Source organism: Dermochelys coriacea, chromosome 1 (assembly GCF_009764565.3).
Source record: "Dermochelys coriacea isolate rDerCor1 chromosome 1, rDerCor1.pri.v4, whole genome shotgun sequence".
In the NCBI taxonomy this organism is placed as follows: Eukaryota; Metazoa; Chordata; order Testudines; family Dermochelyidae; genus Dermochelys; species Dermochelys coriacea.
In genome coordinates this window covers 45,048,602-45,074,692 of record NC_050068.2, presented here as the reverse complement: position 1 = coordinate 45,074,692, position 26,091 = coordinate 45,048,602, and the positions used below count along the sequence as shown (strand labels likewise).

The following is a 26,091-nucleotide window of genomic DNA, read 5'->3' as shown; positions in this document are numbered from 1 at the left end:
CCTTCATTTCTGGGAATCTTTGCAGTTCCTTAGCAACTACTGCCAGGCATTTTGCCTTATTCGCATGTACTTTGCGTTGTACACAGCCAAATGAACAGACTACAAGGAGATGTGTGGGGTCCCGACCGTCCCGATGTGATCAACGTTCCACGTTCGAACTGCTGGTGGGAAGGGGTACGATTCATTGCCCTCCTTTCCCTTCCCCCCACCCCCTTGCCAGTGAGTAGAATTTGGCTGTGTTGATAGATGCAGGTGAACATGTCAAAAGTTGCCCATAAATAGGGTGACCAGATCTCAAGAGGCACATTGGGCGAATGTGGGGGGGGGGGGGGGGAGGAAGAGAGCCACACAGCTCCCCTGCCCTGCACCCCCTGAACCCACTATGCCCAGTGCCCCCCACAACCCTCCCACATTTCCACTGCAAATGCACAGTGCTGTGCACCCCACCACCCCTGCCCATGCCCCCCCGCCCACAGCCCCATCACAGCTGCCAGCACCCCCATAGAACCCCCACTCACTAGTTTCCCAATAAACACAGCTTTCTCCTCCCTCCCAGTGCCATTCCCCACAGCCCCACCACCACAACTAAACAATGCCCCCCACAGATCCCCACTGCCCAGTGCCCTGACACACACAGATCTCCCCACTGCCCAGCACCCTCCAACAGGCCCCACTACCTACACCCCAAAATGCACAAACCTCCCCCACTACCCAGCACCTCCACACCCTCACCAGCCCCACACACACCTCCCAGACACTCACCATCACATCCTGCCCACTTCCCTGGCTGCACTCACGAGCCCTGCTGAGAGGTCTCTGGCTCCTAGGGTCAGAGCGGCGAGACTCTCCACATGCTGTGCCCACCACAGGCATGAGCTCTGTGGCTCCCATTGGCTTGGGAAAAGTGCCAATGGGAGATGCCGGAGCTGCGGAGTGGGGCTTGCAGGCACTGGCAGAGCGCAAGAGACCCTAAGAGCCAGCAGGTCCCTCTGGCTCCTTGGGTCGGGGGGGAGGGGCAGAGGGCTCTCTGCCCGCTGCCGGCAACCTGCAAGCCCTGCCCCCGAAGCCTTCTGATTGGGCAGGAGGGAGCCGGTGCAGCACACTGAGACCCCCTCCCCTCTGTGCCTAGGGGCCGCCCTAGCGGGCAGGCCGCTGGGAGCTGCCCCAAGGAAGTGCTGCCACGCCAGCCCCAGGACTTTGGCAGTGATGGTGAGCCGTCCCGATATCGGAACAAAGGGCATCCTGACCGATGTGCGGTCGGAACACGGACAAAAGTGCGCGTGGTGTTTCACCATGTGCACAGAGTTTAGGATCTGTGTGTGTGCGCACATGCACACAGCTTAGAGGGAACAGTGTACCAGACCACCTCTGACTGTATCCTTGTACCAAAAGCCTCAACTACCTCTTTCCAAGCTTGTAGAACCTGCCAGCTTTCTCTGACAATTTTCCACGGTTCCACTTTTTCAATAGAAAATTCGGCAGCACATTAAAAGGTATTCCTGGAAGCATTCCAAAATTGAGACTCATCCTAAATTTGGTATCAAAATGAATAACACAAATAATATTATATGGGCTGTGTTATCCTTTTTCGTATTTAATGAAGTACAAATCTCTGCAGTTCAATTTACTTGACTGGCACAGAAACTTCAGTGTGCCACCCAGTTCAGCATTGCAATGCCACAGAAATCAGGGCTAGTGCCCATAGAGTACACAGAACCCTGCCTTCAGAGATGACAAACACACAGTCAAGAAGTAATATCACAGGCCATATGATGTGCACTCCTTATATGCAACTCACACAACTGGGCAAGGCAGCAAAGACTATCATTACAATGAGGAAGGCCAAGACATACATACCTCTGCATGCTGCAACAGGCTGACACCGTTTGCCTGAAATACTCCATTCTGGCCATTCACTGAGGTGGTCACTCACTATCCCACCTGGAAATCAGGGATGTGGACGCAGCCTTCTGGCAGAAAAGTAAGGGCTGAACCATCGAGAGAGGAACACTAGGAGCACCCAAGCTTGAGGAGAAAGTTTGAGCTGATTCTTTATGCTATCAGATGGCTGGTTCATTCATTAATAAAGGCAGATGCAAGGAAGGGGATTCTCTAGCTTCTCCACTGCATGGACTGTGTTTGCAGAGCAGCTTTGCTCACAAATGTAGAGCCACACATGTAGATAAAAGCAGGACACAGAGGAAGCCAGAGAGATCACGTGAGTAATGAAGTATTTACAGGTGCTCAAAAAGGAAACTAGCAAATAAAGACAGCTACAGTTGTCACCCTTTATACACTCGCATTTCTTCTCTCTCCTCTCTCTCTCTCTCTCTTTTTTGCTCTGTACCAGTAAGTCTCAAAATGAAAATTATTTGAAAAAAAACCAAAATGCATATCACCAGCAACAGCATAAATGGATAGTTGGTTTCAAGAATGCCATGGATAACTACATGACTTTATTACAGTGTATTACATACAATATTCTAGGGGTAATGGCGTAGGCACTTTACACTTTGCCTTAAAGTCAATGGAATTACACTCATGTAAAGTTTGTGTGAGAGATAAATGAGATCCAAGATATAAATTACACCTTCATGCACATCACTGTACTGTTGTAATTATGTGCCTTAGACTCTGATTTACAACTATCAATCTGCAGAGCAAAATAAAAACACTACAAAGAAATAATGTTTTGATTTTTCTAGGGCTTTTCATCTGAGGATCTCAAAGCACTGGTTTCCTCTACCAGTCAGTCAGTTTGCAACTTGTAACAGTCCACATAACATTTTTAGCTAAGGCAGTTGCAACAGAAATGTGTAATGTCACAACATTTTGAGAAGCAACATTGTTTCCTTGCCCCCACTATATCTGTATGTCTCTATTCACCTGCTGTCTCGTCTTGTACTCAGATTGTAAATTCCTTGGGGCAGAGATCATCTTTTTGTCCTTTGTACAGCACCTACTACAGTGGGGTCCTGCTCTATGACTGGCACTGCTAGGCACTGCCATTATACAAAAAATAATAATAAAAATTGCAAACCATCTCAGAAGTGTTGAAGTCAAAGAGAAAAAGATAACATTGACCCCTTCTCCACCATTTCCTTTCCAGTTTTTCTATAAAAATCTTGCTCCTATTGTTCATTCTGAGGTACCTGGAGCCTGGGGAGTTTCTAGACATCAGTGACAAAGGTGTCCAGTGCTGAGAACAGGAAGTATTCATGGCTGCTGTATCTGAGTAGAGTAACCCATATATAGCTGCCTGTAGGTGGGGCACTATCCCATCTTATCTACAATGGGAAAGCACACTTCAAGCCTCTGCATCTCCATATCTTGGGAAACAGGGAGTTTCCATTTCCTCCTTACCACATCTGAACCCAGAAAGAGACATTATAAAAGTGGACAGGTTTCAGAGTGGTAGCCGTGTTAATCTGAATCAGCAAAAACAACGAGGAGTCCTTGTGGCACCTTAGAGACTAACAAATTTATTTGGGCATAAGCTTTCGTGGGCTAAAACCCACTTCATCAGAGTGGGATTGACCATTTACAAAGATGTCCCTAAATCAAATTCACTCTTTTAGCTGTTGGATCTGGACAAGTCAGTGAAGGTCAGGAAGAGGTAAGAAAACAACAGATGTCAGGGTTACAATTTGCAACCAAGTCCATCAACTGTCTTTACTTTCTTCAAACCCAGCTGCTCTTCAAGCAGCTTGGTAATCAAATGGAAGTCAAAACACTGGAGATAAGTAAGTCTCTTACAAGAGGAACGAGATTCTTCTATTTCAGAAATATTATTTTCAAGAGAAGAAGGGCCAGATTTCTTCTAGTGGAGTCCTCCTCTTGTGCAGAACTGGGTGGGAAGGGGGGATATGTTCAAGAAGAGTAGAAGACAGGAGACCTTTATGTTATTTATGTTTGCCTTGTGCATTAGCTCCTATTTCAGTACACCTATTGTATAGCAATTGAAATCTGAGAACAGCGTATAACATACATGTTTGCTGAGTGGACTCAGCATTTTAGATAGCAAACACGTAATTCCCCCTACTTTATGTAGCTCATAGTACATCATAATTACTCAGAGACCTTTTAGTTAATGAGTTTCAGAGTAGCAGCCGTGTTAGTCTGTATTCGCAAAAAGAAAAGGAGTACTTGTGGCACCTTAGAGACTAACAAATTTATTAGAGCATAAGCTTTCGTGAGCTACAGCTCACTTCATCGGATGCAGTGAGCTGTAGCTCACGAAAGCTTATGCTCTAATAAATTTGTTAGTCTCTAAGGTGCCTCAAGTACTCCTTTTCTTTTAGTTAATATACTTGTTGTGGGTACAAACATATATACAAAAACCCGTACCCAAGCCGTGGAAGGTGGTAGTCATATGAAAAATGTGCTGGTTAGTGCCGTGACAAAAAGTACTTGGACAATATTAACTTTAGTGAAGAGACTGAAGTTGCTAAAATAAGTTGATAACTGAGAAACTCCTATATTACATTTTCAGGATATTGATATAAGCCAAAGCCAGGACTCAAGAATTTTAGGAAACAAAGGAATGACTTTTGATTGCTACAATACTCACAGTCCTGATCACAAAAAGCACCATTCTGGAAATTTGGAAGATGTAGAGGAAGCTTTTCTCTGCTAGTTAATTTGTGTCCAAAGTCCACAAGTGCCTACCAGTGGACTCCTTTTGGTGGAGAAGCATGAGAACTTGGCACGTGAGTTATGCTGTTAAGATTATGTTGCTACAAATGCGTGGCCTGGGATGGAAAGACAGAACATAACACAGTTCAGGCAAAAGGTTGGTGAAGAACAAGTTGCTTATCAAGTTGCTGTTGATCACTGGGTACTAGAATTTCTTCTTGATACTATGAAAGTCTTCCAACCCAAACACGTCTTTAGAACAGCAGAAGTGGGCCTATACTGGAGGGCAATTTTAGATGGAACAATAACTTTTAAATGTTAAGGTGTTGCTGATGGAAAGATACGAGAAGCCAGAGTAGCACTACTACTGGTGATTAATAACCAGTGAGAAAATGTTAATGGAAAAATTAAGAATCCATGGTGTTTTAAAACGTTCGTTAGAGCTGTCAATTAATCACAGTTAACTCAAGTGATTAACTCAAACAAATTAACTCAATTAAAAAAATTAATTGTGATTATTCACAGTTTCAATTGCACTGTAATGGTAATACCAATTTAAATTTATTATTGTGAATAATTGAACAATTGTCTTGTCAAGCTTGAACAAACTAAAAGTATTGCAACTGTTAGGCCTCAAACTTCCTTATACTTCAAAATGTAAGCCTTGAAAAAATAAAGCTTAAGCTTGTGGCTTTGTGGTCAGGATGCGCTGCAACCAGATAGCAATTTATGTTGACTCCTATGTACTTATCAACCCCAAATTACCCACATTCAAGATCTAATTGGCTACCGAAAATAAATAGGCCTCAATTATATGAACAACTAACAATTGGACATAAAAATTAAATACACACCAATTATACAACTAGAGCAACCACATAAACAGTGTGGCCCACTCTGATTGGTTGGTCTGTTCATAAACACGGCCGTCAGATCAGATAAAAGAATGAAGGCACGGGACTATGTGTGTGTGTTTTCAGTACCCACACCCCCGAACCGAAGGGATGTGCACTTCTCGACTGTCTGTACCTGGCCAGTGCAGAAACCAGCCGACTGAAGGGTAATGTATTTTCAGATGAATGCAGGGTAAGTCTATGGAGTAAAGAAGTCTGGTCACTCGAGCCAAATTGATCATAGTTGTATCGATACTGTAGTATAAAATCAACAGTAGGTGGCTGATGCATAATAGCTTTGCTTGTATTAGTGCTTGTCTTTTAAGTAGCCCAAGCAAATGCATGTAGTGCTGTCGTTCATCAGCTTTATGTTGCCTTTGAAATAGTTTGTCACTAGGAATATAGAGCTAGTGAATAATAGCCTTACTTATGCTTGTCTTTGGGGCTTTTATTATAACCTGCCAGGACCAGAATATGTAGAGTCACTGTTCAGAAACTTGCAAATGGTCCACAATATTACATGTACTTGCACTTGTCTTCAATATAATCTGCCTTTTGTATTAATTCTTATTCAGAGCTGGTCTTTGGTTTTCCTTTTCTTGTTTTGTTTATGCTGTTATTATAATCGAAATCATTAAAAGCCTTTCTTGAGGAATAATTAGTAGTTCTTACTTATTTTATACGGAAACCACTTAACCTCATTACATCTGTGTTGGTGGGTGGGAATAGTGAACACCCCAGGGTGAAATAGGGCCCTGAGGCGTGCCTCTTTCTTCCTTTATCTCCACATTATAAATATTTTTGGATGTTTTTCTACATTTTCAAATATTGATTTCATTACAACACAGAATACAAGCGTACACTGCTCCCTTTATATTAGTTTTTATTAAAATATTTGCACTGTAAAAATGATAAAAGGAAGAGTATTTTTCAATTGAAAATGTAGAAAAACCTCCAAAATATTTATAGTAAATTTAAATTGGTATTCCATTACCATTTAACAGTGCACTTAAAACTGTGATTAATCGTGACTATTTTTTTAATCTCGTGATTATTGTGATTATTTTTGTAAATTGTGTGACAGCCCTAGTTTTTATCAGTCCACAATTTCATCCATTTCTGTGCAGCACTTGTAGCTCAGGCACATCTCCCTTTAACCTCATCCTTGATGGAGTCATCAGTGCTGATCAAGCTTCCCTAGGTACACACAAGATTCTACTTGTTCTGTGATTTCATAGCTGATGCATTTCAACACTTTATCTTTTGTCCCTTTTTCCAAGATGTAACCACTTTGTCTTCTTGGCATTTTTGTAAGTCCAAGTCAACAACATCATTTTTCTAAGGTAGCAAAGAGTATCATCATTACCTCAAACAAGTCTGCCAGTTGTACAATGCCATCTGCATAAGCTAAGGAGCTTAACTCTAGATCATCCAATGGCATGCCCTCCAATTCATCTAACATTCTTAATGTCCGGTCAAAGAACATGATGAACAGTGATGGTGACTGAATGTCCCTTTGTCTTGCACCAAACTTCGACTTGAATCAGATGCTTAATTGGCTTACGGCAATTATCTTATCAGAGACACCATATGATTTTGCTACTTTCCATATGCTTCCCTCCAAACCGAATCAAATGCCTTTGTGAAGTTGATGGAAACAGCAAACATCTTTAACATCTCTTTTCCATCAGCTGTTGGAGTGTGAGTATCCGATCAATGCAACTTCAGCAGGGTCTGAAGCCATACTGTTCCTTGCTACTTCCTCTAAAACTGTCCTTAATCTGTTGAAAATTACGTCCATCATGATTTTTCCTGGTACTGGCAATAAGCCCATAACTCTATCATTATTTGGATTGGCATGATCTCCCTTCTTCAAGATTGGTACAATTATATATTCTGTTTAATTCTGGAGAGGCTATAGCAAAACTGGTAATAGAGAATCATAGTAATGTGGGGCTAGAAGGGACCTCAGGAGGTCATCCACTCCAGCTCCCTGCACTGAGGCAGGACCAAGTAAACCTAGACCATCCCCAACAGGTGTTTATCTAACCTGTTCTTAAAAACCTCCAGACCTGGTGGAAACATTATATTGCCAAATGTTCATTTGTCCGCAACACATTTTGCTCTTCTAACATGTTTAACAAGTACATTAATTTCACCTGAGAACTTATTTTACTTGGCTGTGATGATAGCATAGACACTGGTTGAAACCCTTTATCCAGCCTTGTACCAACTTTCTTAGCAGCCAGAGTGGTCTTAGCCTCAGAAAAGAATGACCATAACATCATTCCAATTATAGAAGTGCTCCTCATGGTTCCGGAGTTAAAGTTGAGTTTAGTTTTGTACTTAACACAGGGATTCAGCCATTTTGTTATGTATGAGGAATACAGGATCTCCTCCCCAAAATTACAACACTTACTCTTGAATATAGAATGAATTTTCTGAGAATTTACAAGTAAATTGGTTAATTAGTTTATGTAAATCATAGAATCATAGACTTTAAGGTCAGAAGGGACCTTAAAGTAGGTGACCCGTGCCCCACACTGCAGAGGAAGGCAAAAAATGTAAATAGGCATGGGTTTTAAGAAGTTTAACAGCATTTATATTGCTGTGTTGCAAACTCTCACCATTTTACTGCAAGTCAAGTGTTTTTATTCAAGCTGCAGCTCCTGGAGTGATTTTGTGAGAATATCAGCCTCTGTTTATAAAAAGTATGCTCATTGTTGGGCTTGTGGATAAAAGCTAGAAAATGTGACCTGCCTGTATCCAAGAGGCTCAAAATCCAGAAGGCAAATTAAAAGAATATAACATTATTTTAAAGCCAATCTCATGATTTTTGGGGTCCTGATTCTTGATTTTTGAGGCTGATGGTACTGGGTGTCACAGGATGACTGGCCCCTTTAAGGAAAATGGGATCCAGCCTCACCTGTGCCATAATAAACTGCCTCCCAGCCTGAGGTTGCAGGACTAGTGGGGTCAGGTGTTAGCTTGGGAATACCTGGGCTTCATAAAAAGGGCTGAGAGAACACAGTTAAGGATGAACCTGTGGAAGATGCTGCAGAGAGCAGGAGGCTCATGCTGGGAGAATAAAACACCAGGAGCAGGTTAGGCTTCTATGGGAGGTTCTGAAGTATGGTCTGTAGGAAGCACGGAAGTTACTAGGAGAAGCTGCCAGAGTCCCAGGAAAAGGGAGTATTGTGGACCTGCCAGGAAGAAGAGCCTCTAGAGGAAAAGCTCTGGGAGGTCATGCTCAGTTAAAGGCACAAAGAAGAACTCTGCAGGGCCTGGGAGTAGGGGTGAGAGCAGGGCACTTCAGTGAGTAATATTCTGTCAGGGGACTCCAGGGGAAGCAACCTGGGAGTCAGCTCTCTACGTCAGAGTCAGGAAAGGCAGGCTGAAGACTAGCCCAGGAAGGGCAGAAGAACCATTTGTTTGGTTGGTTAGTTGGTTACCCTGGAAGGGGACTGAACTTTAAAGGTGACCTTGCTGGAGGGCTGGGCCATGGAAGACTCAGATGGCTGCAGAACCAGAATAGGTGGCACTAGGAAGCACTAGAGTAGAAGAATGAACCCTAGCAAACCATGTCCCACTGTGAGGGGGCGCTTTGGCAGTGAGTCCTCCCTATTACAGTGAGTGACACGATCAAAGGTACCTGTTTTTTCTCCTGCATCCTTAATAATAGAAGAAGAAGACAGCTTAATGTAGGAAGGCACTTTTAGGATCAATGGTAATTTCTCCATTATTCAAAACTGAAAGTTTCTTCTTCTGTGGGGGCTGACAAATAATATCCTATCACAGAGAGTTCTATGTAGAACTGCCCTCTTTCAGAATGGCTGCCATCTGTCATCATTGTCTGCAGGATTGTGGTAATAACTTGCCAACAGTTAGGCCACCATCTATCTTCCACTGTTCTCAACAGGACTGAGGGTACAGTCTGTAAATATAGCTGCTGCTTCACTGTTGCTGGAAACAATGGGAGGCAGTAGCCATTTTGAAAGAATACACCTTAACTGAGGGAAACTGGCTTTAGTCCCATAGAGGGGAAGGCAGTCATTTTTAAAAAGGGAAATTCTCTGTGAGAAGATTTTTATGCATCTGTCTTTGCTGAAAGATATATTTTCAGTTATGAAAACTAAAGACAAAGAATGATCACAAATCCTAAACATTTCTTACCAAAACATTGTGATGGATCTGCAAAGCAGTGCCCACAATTCTCATCAGTCCCATCCCCACTGTACGTTCCCTTCCTCCTGGCTAAGATGGGGCTATGTTTCCCATTCACCCCTTCTCTGTTACAATTCCCCTCCCACGGCCAAATAAGGGGAAAGTTCTTGAAGCAGGGAGTGGATGACTCTGTTTGGGAGTGGGAGCCTCATGGCTGCAGGGAGCTAGAGAGAAGCCCAAGGAACTGTGGACAGAGCTGCATATGGAATAGGCTGTGACTGCCAGCCATCATTGCTGGGTTCAAGTGTGTGTGGGACTTATGGGGAAGCAGCAGTGGCTGGGCAGGGAGCCAGTGCAAAAGGGCCCCAATGAAAGATTCTAAATGAGCCTGGCCTGGAAATCTGCAAATGCCAATGTTTGGTACTGGAGGAGACACCCAAGACACTAGGGTGAAGATTCCTAACTCTCAACTGGACTTCCCCAGGGACCCAAACATTTACCACTAGGGCTCACTTTGAATGATAACTGTTAAAGCTTCTTTACCTAGGATATTTGCAACCTTTCCCTTTCCTGTCAGCCCTAGTAAAAGACCTTTTCACTCAGCTATGTGTTTGAGTGGTTAGTGGGACTCACCAGGGCTAGTACCTACAAGGCCTAGATGTTGAAGCACCTACAGTGCTTGCCTCTGAGATGCGGTACACTGAGCATGCTGCTGGCACCCCTAGGGGCTGGGTACAGAGTAACCCCAATAATTACAATCTACCTGTTCCTCTGGAGCTAGACAACAGGGGATTTGATGGGTAGGGGGACAAGCATTGAGGGGACATGCAGGAAGGAGAATGTGGGGTACAGGAAGGAGGGTGGGGTATCTGGGAGATGTGGGTAAGGAAATATAGCGGGTGCAAGTGATAGAGAAAATGTGGTTGGCAAGTAGTAGAAGTAAACTGGAGGTATGCACTCCAACTGCTTTGTGCTGCTCTAGCAACACAAAGCAGTTGTAAATACATCTTAACTCGCCAGTGTGCTCTGGTTGCTTTGTGCTGCTCCAGGGTGGCATAAAGCAGCCACAACGTACTGGTGAATATGGCCATCAAAGTTAAACTAAAACATTATTTAAGGTTGATCCTTCATATCTTCAACTCACTAGAAATATCAGATGGCAACATTCTTTGGGGTTTCATATTTATGGTTCATAACATTTTATTTAAAATAAAACAAAGAAATTCTTTGACAAAAACTATGCTAAAACAGAGTTAAGGTTGAGAGTATATATCAGTAATTGCTTAAAAATTTTATTTTTTTATTATTAGTACTCATGGACTTTCCATACACTCGTTAACAAATCTTGTTCATAACCTGTATTTATTACCATCAAAAGACCCATTTATGTTTGGACATCCTTTGTCTGTGTATTTATTTGGTTCAAATTCCAAAAAAAACCCAAACCCCTGTATGTTACAAAATTGAGTAAAATACTTTAGGGGGATGTGACAATTATCCAAAACTAAGTGTTATAAACCCAGGAAATTTAGAGTTAAAATTACATTTAAAAGAAATCCAAGCTTGTCAAGGCATGGAAATGTAGCATTAAGGCACCCAGACAACCTTAACTGTGCCCAGTAGTGAATTGTGCCCAAACAGGGAGGGGGGAAAATTCCTAATGATTTAAAAAATCAGTTTAATCTAATCTGCAATCACAGACACTAAACTGTCTGTCACGTGAACACCACCCTGTGTCGGAAGCCTACTGGCCGCTGTTCCTACCTGCATGCCTCTGGCTTTCATCCAGATCATACCACTCAATCCATTGTCTACAGCCGAGCTCTGCGATATGGCCGTGTTTGCTCCGGCCCCTCGGACAGAGACAAACACCTGTGGGATCTCTATCATGCATTCCTGCAGCTGCAATACCCACCTGCTGAAGTGAAGAAACAGATTGACAGAGCCAGAGGAGTGCCCAGAGGTCACCTACTACGGGACAGGCCCAACAAAGAAAATAACAGAACGCCACTAGCCATCACCTTCGGCCCCCAACTGAAACCTCTCCAACGCATCATCAAGGATCTACAACCTGTCCTGAAGGACGACCCATCACTCTCACAGATCTTGGGAGATGGGCCGGTCCTTGCTTGCAGACAGCCCCCCAATCTGAAGCAAGTGCTCGCCAGCAACCGCACACCACACGGCGGAGCCACTGACCCAGGGGCCTGTCCTTGCAACAAGGCCCGTTGCCAACTCTGTCCACATATCTATTCAGGGGATACCATCATAGGGCCTGGTCACATCGGCCACACTGTCAGGGGCTCATTCACCTGCGCATCTACCAATGTGATGTGTGCCATCATGTGCCAGCAATGCCCCTCTGCCATGTACATTGGCCAAACTGGACAGTCTCTACGTAAAAGAATGAATGGACACGGATCAGACGTCAAGAATTATAACATTCAAAAATCAGTTGGAGGGCACTTCAGTCTCTCTGGTCACTCAATTACGGACCTGAGAGTGGCTATCCTTCAAGAAAAAAGCTTCAAAAACAGACTCCAACGAGAGACTGCTGAATTGGAATTAATTTGCAAACTGGATACAATTAACTTAGGCTTGAATAGAGACTGGGAATGGATGAGTCATTACACAAAGTAAAACTATTTCCCCATGTTATTTCTCCCCCCCCCACCCCACCCCCCACTGTTCCTCAGATATCTTGTTAACTGCTGGAATTAGCCTACCTTGCTTGTCACCATGAAAGGTTTTCCTCCTTCCCCCCCTCCCGCCCCCCGCTGCTGGTGATGGCTTATCTCAAGTGATCACTCTCCTTACCGTGTGTATGATAAACCCATTGTTACATGTTCTCTGTGTGTGTGTATATAAATCGCCCCTCTGTTTTTTCCACCAAATGCATCCGATGAAGTGAGCTGTAGCTCACGAAAGCTTATGCTCTAATAAATTTGTTAGTCTCTAAGGTGCCACAAGTACTCCTTTTCTTTTTGCGAATACAGACTAACACGGCTGCTACTATGAAACCTGTCTTCATATGGTTACTGCATGGTGTCACTACAGTGCAGAGCTAAGAGCATTTTGCCAGTATATTCTCAGGTCTCCACAGATCAAAGATATGAACTGCTTTCACAATGGTGCTGGGCATATATAATTATAAATAAAAGATAATGGTTGTAAGAATAAGATTCTGCCTAACATCAAATCTTGCCAGAATGATTATTAGTAATTTGTACTGTATCAGGAATGGGATCCATTATGCTATGTGTTATGCAAACACATATGAAAACATGGTTTCTATCCTGAAATTTAAGGTTAATAATGTACCCTACTAAGAAAACTGCTGATCTCCTTATTCCCAGTAAGAAGCTAAAGGAAATCATCCTAGTTCTCACACTTCTTTGGTGAGTTACATCTCTTAATTCAATAGTGTATATCTCAAGTGCCTTCTTAGAAAATAAACTGTTTTTTTTAATTTATCACTTGGCTTTACTTAGTATCATCAGATATTTTAAAACTCCAGTATAAATTTGATGGATTGAGATAATATTAATATCTCAGTTCACCTGTGATCTTTGGATTCTTGTTTTATGCCAGTGAAACATAATAATTACTTATTTTCCTTCTGAGTTGTTCTTGTGTCCATTTTTCACAAGAGCTTAGCATTTTAAAATAACATATGACATTTATACAGCCATAATGTCCACAGTTACAGTAAATAGGATAAAAAACCCTTATTCTTTACTTTTTGGGAATAGCAAATACTAGAGCTACGTGGAAGATGGAAATTCTCTTTGTGAAGGATTTTGAAACTTCAGAATTAGGCTTCATTTGGAATCAAATCTTAAAATTTCAAAATTCTCCACGAGGGAAATTAAAAAAAAATGGATTGACTGAAAAGTTTTGACTTAAACTTTTTAAATTATAGTATAATGTAGTTCAAAACCTAAAAAATAAAATAAAAAAATAATTTCAAAATGAAAAATCAAAGATTTCATTCTGAAAATGTGAAAATGGGATGATATGACATTGTAGGACATTTTTCAGTTTTTCTCCAAAACAAAATTTTAGCAAAATTGACATGATTTCTCTAAGCGATTCAGTTTTGATGGAACTATAGTTTCAGACAGAAAATGGTTCCATGAAAGTTTTTCCTACCAGCGCTAGTAAATATGCATTACATGCTGGTTATTCTTCTGGAATGCTGTGTGGAAGAGAATTTATTTCACTGAAAAGAAGTGTCTTCTCTGACTTACTATTTTCATTTTTGATTTGTGGATCTGAAAAGTATTGCCATTTCACATGAAACATTTTCCTGAAGGGTTTCATGTATAACATTTCCAAACAATGCTTCGTAAAAGCAGGATCAATGGAAATGAAAGTAAAGTAGATATCCAAATACACATACACCACATCAGATTTTTAAAAATTAATGGTTTCAGAGTAGCAGCCGTGTTAGTCTATATTCGCAAAAAGAAAGGAGTACTTGTGGCACCTTAGAGACTAACAAATTTATTAGAGCATAAGCTTTCGTGAGCTACAGCTCACTTCATCGGATGCATTTGGTGGAAAAAACAGAGGAGCGATTTATATACACACACACAGAGAACATGAAACAATGGGTTTATCATACACACTGTAAGGAGAGTGATCACTTAAGATAAGCCATCACCAGCAGCAGGGGGGGGGAGGAGGAAAACCTTTCATGGTGACAAGCAAGGTAGGCTATTTCCAGCAGTTAACAAGAACATCTGAGGAACAGTGGGGGGTGGGGTGGGGGGGAGAAATAACAAGGGGAAATAGTTTTACTTTGTGTAATGACTCATCCATTCCCAGTCTCTATTCAAGCTTAAGTTAATTGTATCCAGTTTGCAAATTAATTCCAATTCAGCAGTCTCTCGTTGGAGTCTGTTTTTGATGCTTTTTTGTTGAAGGATAGCCACTCTTAGGTCTGTAATCGAGTGACCAGAGAGATTGAAGTGTTCTCCAACTGGTTTTTGAATGTTATAATTCTTGATGTCTGATTTGTGTCATTCATCTTTTACGTAGAGACTGTCCAGTTTGGCCAATGTACATGGCAGGGGGCTTGCTGGCACATGATAGCATATATCACCTGGCAGATGCGCAGTGTGCCGGCTAGTGGAAAGTTGTGCTGATGTGATTAGGCTATGATGTATCCCCTGAATAGATATGTGGACAGAGTTTGGCAACAGGCTTGTTGCAAGGATAGGTTCCTGGGTTAAAAGAAAAGGAGTACTTGGGCACTTAGGACTAACAAATTTATTAGAGCATAAGCTTTCGTGAGACTACAGCTCACTTCATCGGTGTGAAGTGAGCCTGTAGCTCACGAAGCTTTGCTCTAATAAATTGTAGCAGTCTCAAAGGGGTCCACCCAAGTACTCCTTTCTTTTTGCGCATACAGACAGAAACACGGCTGCTAACTCTCTGTTCCGGTTAGTGGTTCTGTTGTGTGGGGTTGTGGTTGGGTGAGTATTTGCTTCAGATGGGGGGGTCTGTAAGCAGGATGATCTGTCTCCCAGATCTGTGAGAGTGATGGGCATCCTTCAGGATAGGTGTAGATCCTTGATGATGCGTTGGAGAGGTTTTAGTTGGGGCTGAAGGTGATGGCTAGTGGCGTTCTGTTATTTTCTTTGTTGGGCCTGTCCTGTAGTACGTGACTTCTGGGTACTCTTCTGACTCTGTCAATCTGTTTCTTCACTTCAGCAGGTGGTATTGTAGTTGTAGAATGCATGATAGAGATCTTGTAGGTGTTTGTCTCTGTCTGAGGGGTTGGAGCAAATGGGTTATATCGTAGCGCTTGGCGGTAGACAATGGATCGAGTGGTGATCTGGATGAAAGCTAGAGGCATGTAGGTAGGAATAGCGGTGAGTAGGTTTCTGATATAGGGTGGTTTATGTGACCATCGCTTATTAGCACCGTAGTGTCCAGGAAGTGGATCTCTTGTGTGGACTGGTCCAGGCTGAGGTTGATGGTGGGATGGAAATTGTTGAAATCATGGTGGAATTCCTCAAGGGCTTCTTTTCCATGGGTCCAGATGATGAAGATGTCATCAATGTAGCGCAAGTAGAGTAGGGGCATTAGGGGATGACAGCTGAGGAAGCATTGTTCTAAATCAGCCATAAAAATGTTGGCATACTGTGGGGCCATGCGGGTACCCATCGCAGTGCCGCTGATTTGAAGGTATACATTGTCCCCAAATGTGAAATAGTTATGGGTGAGACAAAGTCACAAAGTTCAGCCACCAGGTTAGCCGTGACAGTTTCGGGGAGACTGTTCCTGACGGCTTGTAGTCCATCTTTGTGTGGAATGTTGGTGTAGAGGGGCTTCTACATCCATAGTGGCTAGGATGGTGTTTTTAGGAAGATCACCAATGGACTGTAGTTTCCTCAGGAAGTCAGTGGTGTCTCGAAGATAGCTGGGAGTGCTGGTAACGAAGGGCCTGAGGAGGGAGTCTACATAGCCAGACAATCATGCTGTCAGGGGGCCAATGCCTGAGATGATAGGGCGTCCAGGATTTCCTAGCCACTATGGATGTAGAAGCCCTCTACACCAACATTCCACACAAAGATGGACTACAAGCCGTCAGGAACAGTATCCCCGATACTGTCACAGCTAACCTGGTGGCTGAACTTTGTGACTTTGTCCTCACCCATAACTATTTCACATTTGGGAACAATGTATACCTTCAAATCAGCGGCACTGCGATGGGTACCCGCATGGCCCCACAGTATGCCAACATTTTATGGCTGATTTAGAACAACGCTTCCTCAGCTCTCGTCCCCTAATGCCCCTACTCTACTTGCGCTACATTGATGACATCTTCATCATGGACCCATGGAAAAGAAGCCCTTGAGGAATTCCACCATGATTTCAACAATTTCCATCCCACCATCAACCTCAGCCTGGACCAGTCCACACAAGAGATCCACTTCCTGGACACTACGGTGCTAATAAGCGATGGTCACATAAACACCACCCTATATCGGAAACCTACTCACCGCTATTTACCTACATGCCTCTAGCTTTCATCCAGATCATACCACTCGATCCATTGTCTACCGCCAAGCTCTACGATATAACCGCATTTGCTCCAACCCCTCAGACAGAGACAAACACCTACAAGATCTCTATCATGCATTCCTACAACTACAATACCCACCTGCTGAAGTGAAGAAACAGATTGACAGAGCCAGAAGAGTACCCAGAAGTCACCTACTACAGGACAGGCCCAACAAAGAAAATAACAGAACGCCACTAGCCTTCACTTCAGCCCCCAACTAAAACCTCTCCAACGCATCATCAAGGATCTACAACCTATCCTGAAGGACGACCCATCACTCTCACAGATCTTGGGAGACAGGCCAGTCCTTGCTTACAGACAGCCCCCCAATCTGAAGCAAATACTCACCAGCAACCACACACCACACAACAGAACCACTAACCCAGGAACCTATCCTTGCAACAAAGCCCGTTGCCAACTCTGTCCACATATCTATTCAGGGGATACCATCATAGGGCCTAATCACATCAGCCACACTATCAGAGGCTCGTTCACCTGCGCATCTACCAATGTGATATGCCATCATGTGCCAGCAATGCCCCTCTGCCATGTACATTGGCCAAACTGGATAGTCTCTACGTAAAAGAATGAATGGACACAAATCAGACATCAAGAATTATAACATTCAAAAACCAGTTGGAGAACACTTCAATCTCTCTGGTCACTCGATCACAGACCTAAGAGTGGCTATCCTTCAACAAAAAAGCTTCAAAAACAGACTCCAACGAGAGACTGCTGAATTGGAATTAATTTGCAAACTGGATACAATTAACTTAGGCTTGAATAGAGACTGGGAATGGATGAGACATTACACAAAGTAAAACTATTTCCCCATGTTATTTCTGCCGCCCCCCCCCACCCCCACGGTTCCTCAAATATTCTTGTTAACTGCTGGAATTAGCCTACCTTGCTTGTCACCATGAAAGGTTTTCCTCCTTTCCCCCCCAGCTGCTGGTGGTGGCTTATCTTAAGTGATCACTCTCCTTACAGTGTGTATGATAAACCCATTGTTTCATGTTCTCTGTGTGTGTGTATATAAATCTCTCCTCTGTTTTTTCCACCAAATGCATCCGATGAAGTGAGCTGTAGCTCACGAAAGCTTACGCTCTAATAAATTTGTTAGTCTCTAAGGTGCCACAAGTACTCCTTTTTTTTTTAAAAATTAATGTAATTGATTTTTTTCATGTAATTGAATGTCAACTGTACAATTTTAGAAGTTAGTGATGGACATACACCTCTACCCAGATATAACGCGATCCTCGGGAGCAAAAATCTTACTGCGTTATAGGTGAAACCGCGTTATATCAAACTTGCTTTGGCCTCGAGCATTTCCATTATTAATAGTCAGTTCCCGCCTCCTGACTGACCCCTCAGAACCCTCGATCCATCCAACCTCCCCGCTCCTTGTCCCCTGACTACACCCTCCAGAGACCCCCCACCCCAACCACCCCTCCCAAGACCCCACCCCCTGTCTAAGCCCCCCTGCTCCTTGTCCCCTGACCGCCCCCTCCAAAGACACTCCATCCCTAATCACCCCCTCCCTTGCCCCCGTTCCCTGTCCCCTGACTGCCCCACCCTCTAGCCACATCCCCACACTCTGATAGGCCCCCCAGGACTCCCACCCCGTTCCTGGTCCCCTAACTGCCCTGCCCCCAGAACCTCTGAACCTTCCAACTCCCCCAATCCCTGTCACCTGGCCACCCCCGAGACCCTCTGCCCCTTATCCAACCCCTCGGCCCCAACCTGGCACCCTTAAGATGCTGCTCAGAACAGCGTGTCGGAGCCAGACACGCTGACGCATTGATCCTCTGGAGTGCGCAGCCCCGCCCCTGAGAGCACTGCTTTACCACGTTATATCTGAATTTGTGTTATATCGGGTCACATTATATCGGGGTAGAGGTGTATTAGGTCATATAGCACAACCCTACAGTATATTTCCAAAAGCTTTATTTACTAGAGAAACAGATGTGGTGTAGTGTGTGGAAAAACATAAATTGGTGAGAATAATTTCTCAGTTCTAATCCTGACTCAAAAAAAATATTTCATGGCTTTGGGAAAATCACGTAAACTCTCTGCCTTGGTGTCCCTGGTTGAAATCTTCAAAGCTGCTAAGGGGATTTAGGCACATCTTCCATTACAATTAAAAATTGATAAATGGTAACCGAAAACCAAAACTTGGCAAATGAAAAAAACACAAGATTCCATTGAAAATTAAAAAAAAAAAACAGAAAGTGTTGAGAAAAATACATGCATGACAATTTTCAAAAATGTGACCAAATGTCCTTTTTAACAAATGTTTTGACTTAATTTATTAATGTTTTTCACATAAGTCATCTGGTAAATTGGCATCTGTTAAATAAGTTATCTGTTAAGTTATCATGTAGTGTTATTGGGAATCTTCAAATGGGGCTACTACACATGGTCTGACAAGTTCTCTTCGTATAGGCAATTAGTACCTGGATAAATATTGGCTGTCAGGTGTGGTGCAATACTGATTAGAAGTTGTTCATATCACCACTAAAGTCTGTTGACTCCTGTGAGCAGTTGTTCTTGACCATTCCAGCCCCTCTGCTGAAGGCCCTCAGGTCCTAATATACCCTGCCCAGTGGCAGGTCTTCCAGGCCTGCCTAGAGGGGCTTGGTAAAGCAGCCAAACAGAGTCCAGCAGGCTCAGATAAAAGAAGCTGCCTACCTCAGAACTGTGCAGCCCAGGCCCTAGATCCTCTTTCTCTAGAGCGCCACTTCTACCTTTCTCATATCTAGGTGGAATAATGAGCCATCTGCCTCTGTGAATCAGCAGAACACACTTAATCCTTTCCCAAAAAGTAGGTGGGTTGTTTCCAGCGAACAATGCCAACCTGTTACAAGATTAGTAGCTAGTGACCAGTTATTTTCAGTTATGCCAGGGACACAATGTTACTTAAATGTTTGTGTGTTTTTTGTTGTTTCTCCACAGCCCCTTTTAAGAAGTCATGCAGCAGTTCTCCTGTCTATACCTCTGAAATCATTGCTTTTTTCACTCCAGATAAAAAAAAGGTAACCCATTGCCTGTTGGTACTATTACCATGGTGAAAATTAGGGAAGATGCTTATTTATTACAATAGTGCCTGGGAATGCCATTCCAGGGTCAAGGTTCCATGGTGCTTGGCACTGTACAGACATCTAACATGACTGACTGGGTTTTATCAAACACATGGAAAAGGCAGGCCCATGGTGCATGCAAACCACAAGCCTGGTTACCTGTTCTTCTTCTTAAAGTAAGTGAGATGTGCAAGCCTTCAGCCATTTCTAGAATAAAAAATGAACAAATACTGAGGCCCAGGAAAGTTTGACTAAGGACCCCATCATCTCTACGTAGACAAGTGAGGACTTAATGGGTCAGCTGCACCTTTTGCTGCTGGTGACCTCAACACACAATTTCTATAGATCTGTCAAAAATTTAAGCACAAGCAAATATTCTGAGCTGACTACTGTTTCCCTGTAGAGATCATTGGTTTGTTTGGGTTTATTGAGGGGATTATTTCTTTTATTGCCATATAATGACTGCTAATAAATATAGCAATAAAACTCCTGAGAGGCAGATTAAAGATTGGGGGAAATGAGTTTAAACTCTTATTTTCCTACCTGGGGGGAGCATTATGTTGGGGGAAAGTATCAGAAATTAAATGTTTTCATATCAACAAGTTTGACATTTTTCCCTGTGTTTAATAATCTACACATCTGGGATCCAGATTCTGAGCTGTGGTGGATGTGCCTGTCATTCACTTTAGGAGGAGGAGGTGTACAACTGAAGCTTGAAGCCACCTCAGCTGTCCAAATTCCAGGCCAGTCCCCAGCGCAAATGGCAGTAGCCTCAGGGCTGATTTACTCTGTGCTCCCAGGGGCCTTTCTGGTAACAGGGGATCACTGGAGCACAGCAATGATTCATGACACTGGGAGTGTAACCTGTGGTAGGGGTTTCTCTGGCAGCTGTCCAGCACCTCAGGATTCCTCTAGGCAGTGGGAACTCCTCCAATGGATGGCTAAACCAGACTTGGGGCTTTTCACTGCTGGAGAAACACAAAGCATCCTTAAGGAACCAGAGACTCTGATCCATGTGGACAAGGAATTCCTTATTCCCAGCCTATCTTCTCCTGCTATTTAATCCTGTCACAAAGTTATGGTGCTTCATGTCAAGAAGCAAGCAGCTAGAGAACTGGGCTGGGAGGGAACAAGTCTACATTAAAACTTAAATATTATTGCCCCTTCCTCTGACACCAGTGCCCTGCTTTTGACATCCTCTGCTGAACAGTAGCAGAAATCTTGGCGCATTGCAAGTTGGCTTCCCAGTGTAGGAGAAATTGTGATGCATCTGGGTATACTGTCACCATAACTTGTTTTATTTACATATATTACACACATCAGTCATGCAACAGAGGTAGTCATATACGACACGTAGACCATCCCTTCATCAGGAAATCTTAGCCCACACACCAATGACTGGCTCCCAGGAAGCTACTCTGTCTGAAGAACTGCCTTCAGACATAAAGAATAAAGCAGGCCACAGACTGACTGCAGCCGCATAACAGAACCTGACAATATGGCATTTTTTCCAAAGCCCCCAAACCTTTCTTGTGCTAAGAAAATAACAGGCAAGAGTATGTGTAATGACATCATCTTGTGACCCCACCACAGCAATCTCTTCAAAAGTAGTGAAAGGAAAAAAGAATAGCACTGACCATTTAAAAAATAACTAAGGCTCATTTCCAAGTGTGGTCCAGCCCCAAACTTCTATTTGAATATTTGGGAAGTATAGGATCAAATCTCTGGTCCGTGGAATCAATGGGATTTTTTAACACTGACATTCATGGGAGCAAGACAGAGTCCCAAGTGTAAAGTTTTGTCTTATTATTACTACTATTACTGGAAAATAAGCTTGTAACATATAAAGACAAAGCACTAAATGCTACATATTAATATGATCATAAAATTCAGTTAGGAAGAGGGATGTATCTTCTCTCTTCCTTGTGCATTACAAAAATTCTAACATTTCCTCAAGTGCGTTTTTCTTCATATGAAGCTGCCTCAAAGGTTCTTTTGTCCGTTTCTAGATTACTGATGCAAATGCTTTTCTCAAACCCTAATTATTAATGGTTTTAGAATGGACACTGAGGTCATATTATAATAAAACACTGAATTTTCTTTTACCATTAGCTACAATTATTAAATGAAAAGTCTTTATTTCTATCAATAATGACAAAGGGTCAAAGGCTACAAATTAAAATCTCCTCCATTAAATGATCAGTGGAAATGTGAAGGCTTTTTTAAAAAAAAATTCTGTGTGGGGGTTTGTGTGTTGTTTCTGTTTTTTAATCTAAACGTTTGGGAACTAAATGTAAGAATAAGGCACATTTCCTGGAAAAAAGCATTAGGACAAAGTGCCTGCTGATATGGTTCACTTGACTCATGGAAATGCTAGCAATAAAGACTAGGCTTCTGACTCTTAACTATAAGGAGGCAGTGATGGATGACATTTCAGTTTGAAGGCTGAGCAATGATATATGAGACAGGCATGCTGAGCATGCTGGGGTTAGGATGGTAGTTTTACAGCACATCATCATAAATAACACTGGCTGCTTCTTTGATAGACAAAACTCACGTAGAGTGGAGAGGAAATGTCAGTTGTCTGTTATGCAGCACGTTGGGAAGGGATGGATGACATTCCTAACCAAGTTAAGCTTCAGTGACGCAGATGGTGCCACAGTTAATGTTTGGAAGTTAACGTTTCCATTTAATAAGAAGACAGAGATTTTTGTCTTTGCTCTACAAAGGCCTGATCCAATAGCCTTTGAAGTCAATGGAAGATCTCCCATTGACTTCAGTGGGCATTGGATAAGGCCCTAAAGGCTTCCTAGTTAATTTTTAAGGTTTGTTTTTAGAGATATGTCTGTGCATGATGTTTGAATCTGGATTGTAACTTCCCCAGAGTTTAGGGTATTCAGATTTGGTGTTTGGGAGACAATGTGGCCTTGTGGCTAGACCCCCTAGACTGGCCCTCTAGAGACCTGGGTTCTGTTCCTGCCTCTATTGCTGGGTGACCTTTGCCAAGTCACTTCACCTCTCTCTATACATCAAATACCTCACCTGTGTTTTTTTGTTTAATAAAAAGCAAACAAACCAGGGGTGGGTGGAGGAGAGAGAGGTCACTGACCTCTTTTGTAAAGTGGTTTGAAATCTACTGATGACAAGCACTATAAAAGGCTAGCGGGTATTTTATTTTATTTTATATTTTAATAGGTGCCAAGTCTGAATCCAAACCTGGATTTCGCTGAAGTTTAGAGGTGCTCAGCTGTGGTTGGGTTCAAGACTATATCCAGTATGTTTATTGGATTTTCCATAATAAAAGGACAGGCAGCAAGAGCTATGTAATGTCTTTAGTCATTGCAGAGAGCACAAGGTAAGAAGCAAACACAATATGCTGTGACTGGACCATAATATGTATGAGACTGAGTGTTGCGACAAGAAAGAAAAGGGCAAAGCATGTCATACAAACTAGTTCCCTTGCAAGGGATAAGCAAACAGGCATTAGTCCAGCATTACACTTAAGCACATGCTTTGTTTTAAGCATATGAGTAGTCACATTGATATATTGTCTATACACAAAAACTAAAATGAATCACTTCCAACTAAAGGCTTCCCCACTTAAACATGAAGCGCCCAGTAAGAAAGAAGCATATGTTCATAAAATACCTAGTACATATAGCAATAATTGCATTACATGCTAATTCATATTTCGTTTGACTTGTTTGACTTATTAGGTAAGGCCTCAATCCTGCAAACACTGATGGATGTGTTTAACTTTAAGTATGTGAATATTCCCATTGAAGCAATTAAACACACATAATTTATTGCAGTATCAAGGGCTAAATTATTAATTAATATTCTATAAAAGAGTTAATACAATATTAAAGTTAAACACTCAGTTTAGGAAATTCAAAGCCAGTTTATCTTTATATTAACATGAATTATTTGTTAATTGATACAATATAGAATCATAGAATCATAGAATATCAGGGTTGGAAGGGACCCCAGAAGGTCATCTAGTCCAACCCCTGCTCAAAGCAGGACCAAGTCCCAGTTAAATCATCCTAGCCAGGGCTTTGTCAAGCCTGACCTTAAAAACCTCTAAGGAAGGAGATTCTACCACCTCCCTAGGTAACGCATTCCAGTGTTTCACCACCCTCTTAGTGAAAAAGTTTTTCCTAATATCCAATCTAAACCTCCCCCATTGCAACTTGAGACCATTACTCCTCGTTCTGTCATCTGCTACCATTGAGAACAGTCTAGAGCCATCCTCTTTGAAACCCCCTTTCAGGTAGTTGAAAGCAGCTATCAAATCCCCCCTCATTCTTCTCTTCTGCAGACTAAACAATCCCAGCTCCCTCAGCCTCTCCTCGTAAGTCATGTGCTCTAGACCCCTAATCATTTTGTTGCCCTTCGCTGTACTCTTTCCAATTTATCCACATCTTGTAGTGTGGGGCCCAAAACTGGACACAGTACTCCAGATGAGGCCTCACCAGTGTCGAATAGAGGGGAACGATCACGTCCCTCGATCTGCTCGCTATGCCCCTACTTATACATCCCAAAATGCCATTGGCCTTCTTGGCAACAAGGGAACAACTGACTCATATCCAGCTTCTCGTCCACTGTCACCCCTAGGTCCATTTCCGCAGAACTGCTGCCGAGCCATTCGGTCCCTAGTCTGTAGCGGTGCATTGGATTCTTCCATCCTAAGTGCAGGACCCTGCACTTTCCTTATTGAACCTCATTAGATTTCTTTTGGCCCAATCTTCCAATTTGTCTAGGTCCTTCTGTATCCTATCCCTCCCCTCCAGCGTATCTACCACTCCTCCCAGTTTAGTATCATCCGCAAATTTGCTGAGAGTGCAATCCACACCATCCTCCAGATCATTTATGAAGATATTGAACAAAACGGGCCCCAGGACCGACCCTGGGGCACTCCACTTGACACCGGCTGCCAACTAGACATGGAGCCATTGATCACTACCCGTTGAGCCCGACAATCTAGCCAGCTTTCTACCCACCTTATAGTGCATTCATCCAGCCCATACTTCCTTAACTTGCTGACAAGAATGCTGTGGGAGACCGTGTCAAAAGCTTTGCTAAAGTCAAGAAACAATACATCCACTGCTTTCCCTTCATCCACAGAACCAGTAATCTCATCATAAAAGGCGATTAGATTAGTCAGGCATGACCTTCCCTTGGTGAATCCATGCTGACTGTTCCTGATCACTTTCCTCTCCTCTAAGTGCTTCAGGATTGATTCTTTGAGGACCTGCTCCATGATTTTTCCAGGGACTGAGGTGAGGCTGACCGGCCTGTAGTTCCCAGGATCCTCCTTCTTCCCTTTTTTAAAGATGGGCACTACATTAGCCTTTTTCCAGTCATCCGGGACTTCCCCCGTTCGCCACGAGTTTTCAAAGATAATGGCCAAGGGCTCTGCAATCACAGCCGCCAATTCCCTCAGCACTCTCGGATGCAATTCGTCCGGCCCCATGGACTTGTGCACGTCCAGCTTTTCTAAATAGTCCCTAACCACCTCTACCTCTACAGAGGGCTGGCCATCTCTTCCCCATTTTGTGATGCCCAGCACAGCAGTCTGGGAGCTGACCTTGTTAGTGAAAACAGAGGCAAAAAAGCATTGAGTACATTAGCTTTTTCCACATCCTCTGTCACTAGCTTGCCTCCCTCATTCAGTAAGGGGCCCACACTTTCCTTGGCTTTCTTCTTGTTGCCAACATACCTGAAGAAACCCTTCTTGTTACTCTTGACATCTCTTGCTAGCTGCAGCTCCAGGTGCGATTTGGCCCTCCTGATATCTTTCCTACATGCCCGAGCAATATTTTTATACTCTTCCCTGGTCATATGTCCAACCTTCCACTTCTTGTAAGCTTCTTTTTTATGTTTAAGATCCGCTAGGATTTCACCACTAAGCCAAGCTGGTCGCCTGCCATATTTACTATTCTTTCGACTCATCGGGATGGTTTGTCCCTGTAACCTCAACAGGGATTCCTTGAAATACAGCCAGCTCTCCTGGACTCCCTTCCCTTTCATGTTAGTCCCCCAGGGGATCCTGGCCATCTGTTCCCTGAGGGAGTCCAAGTCTGCTTTCCTGAAGTCCAGGGTCCGTATCCTGCTGCTTACCTTTCTTCCCTGCGTCAGGATCCTGAACTCAACCAACTCATGGTCACTGCCTCCCAGATTCCCATCCACTTTTGCTTCCCCCACTAATTCTACCCGGTTTGTGAGCAGCAGGTCAAGAAAA

General features: G+C 43.1%; 1 long non-coding RNA gene across 3 annotated transcripts in view; it reads left to right on the top strand.

The window, feature by feature from the left end:
- Positions 1-5,592: 5,592 nt before the first annotated feature.
- The window catches only part of LOC122457911, a 69,252-nt gene continuing 48,753 nt past the window's right edge, over positions 5,593-26,091 (top strand). For 2 of the 3 annotated variants that reach the window (XR_006277637.1, XR_006277636.1), the window contains exons 1-2: positions 5,593-5,721; positions 19,723-19,802. This is a non-coding gene — a long non-coding RNA (uncharacterized LOC122457911). Of the gene's footprint in view, positions 5,722-19,722; positions 19,803-23,042; positions 23,203-26,091 lie in introns of all 3 variants that reach the window. The other variant, XR_006277638.1, reaches the window with a different exon arrangement.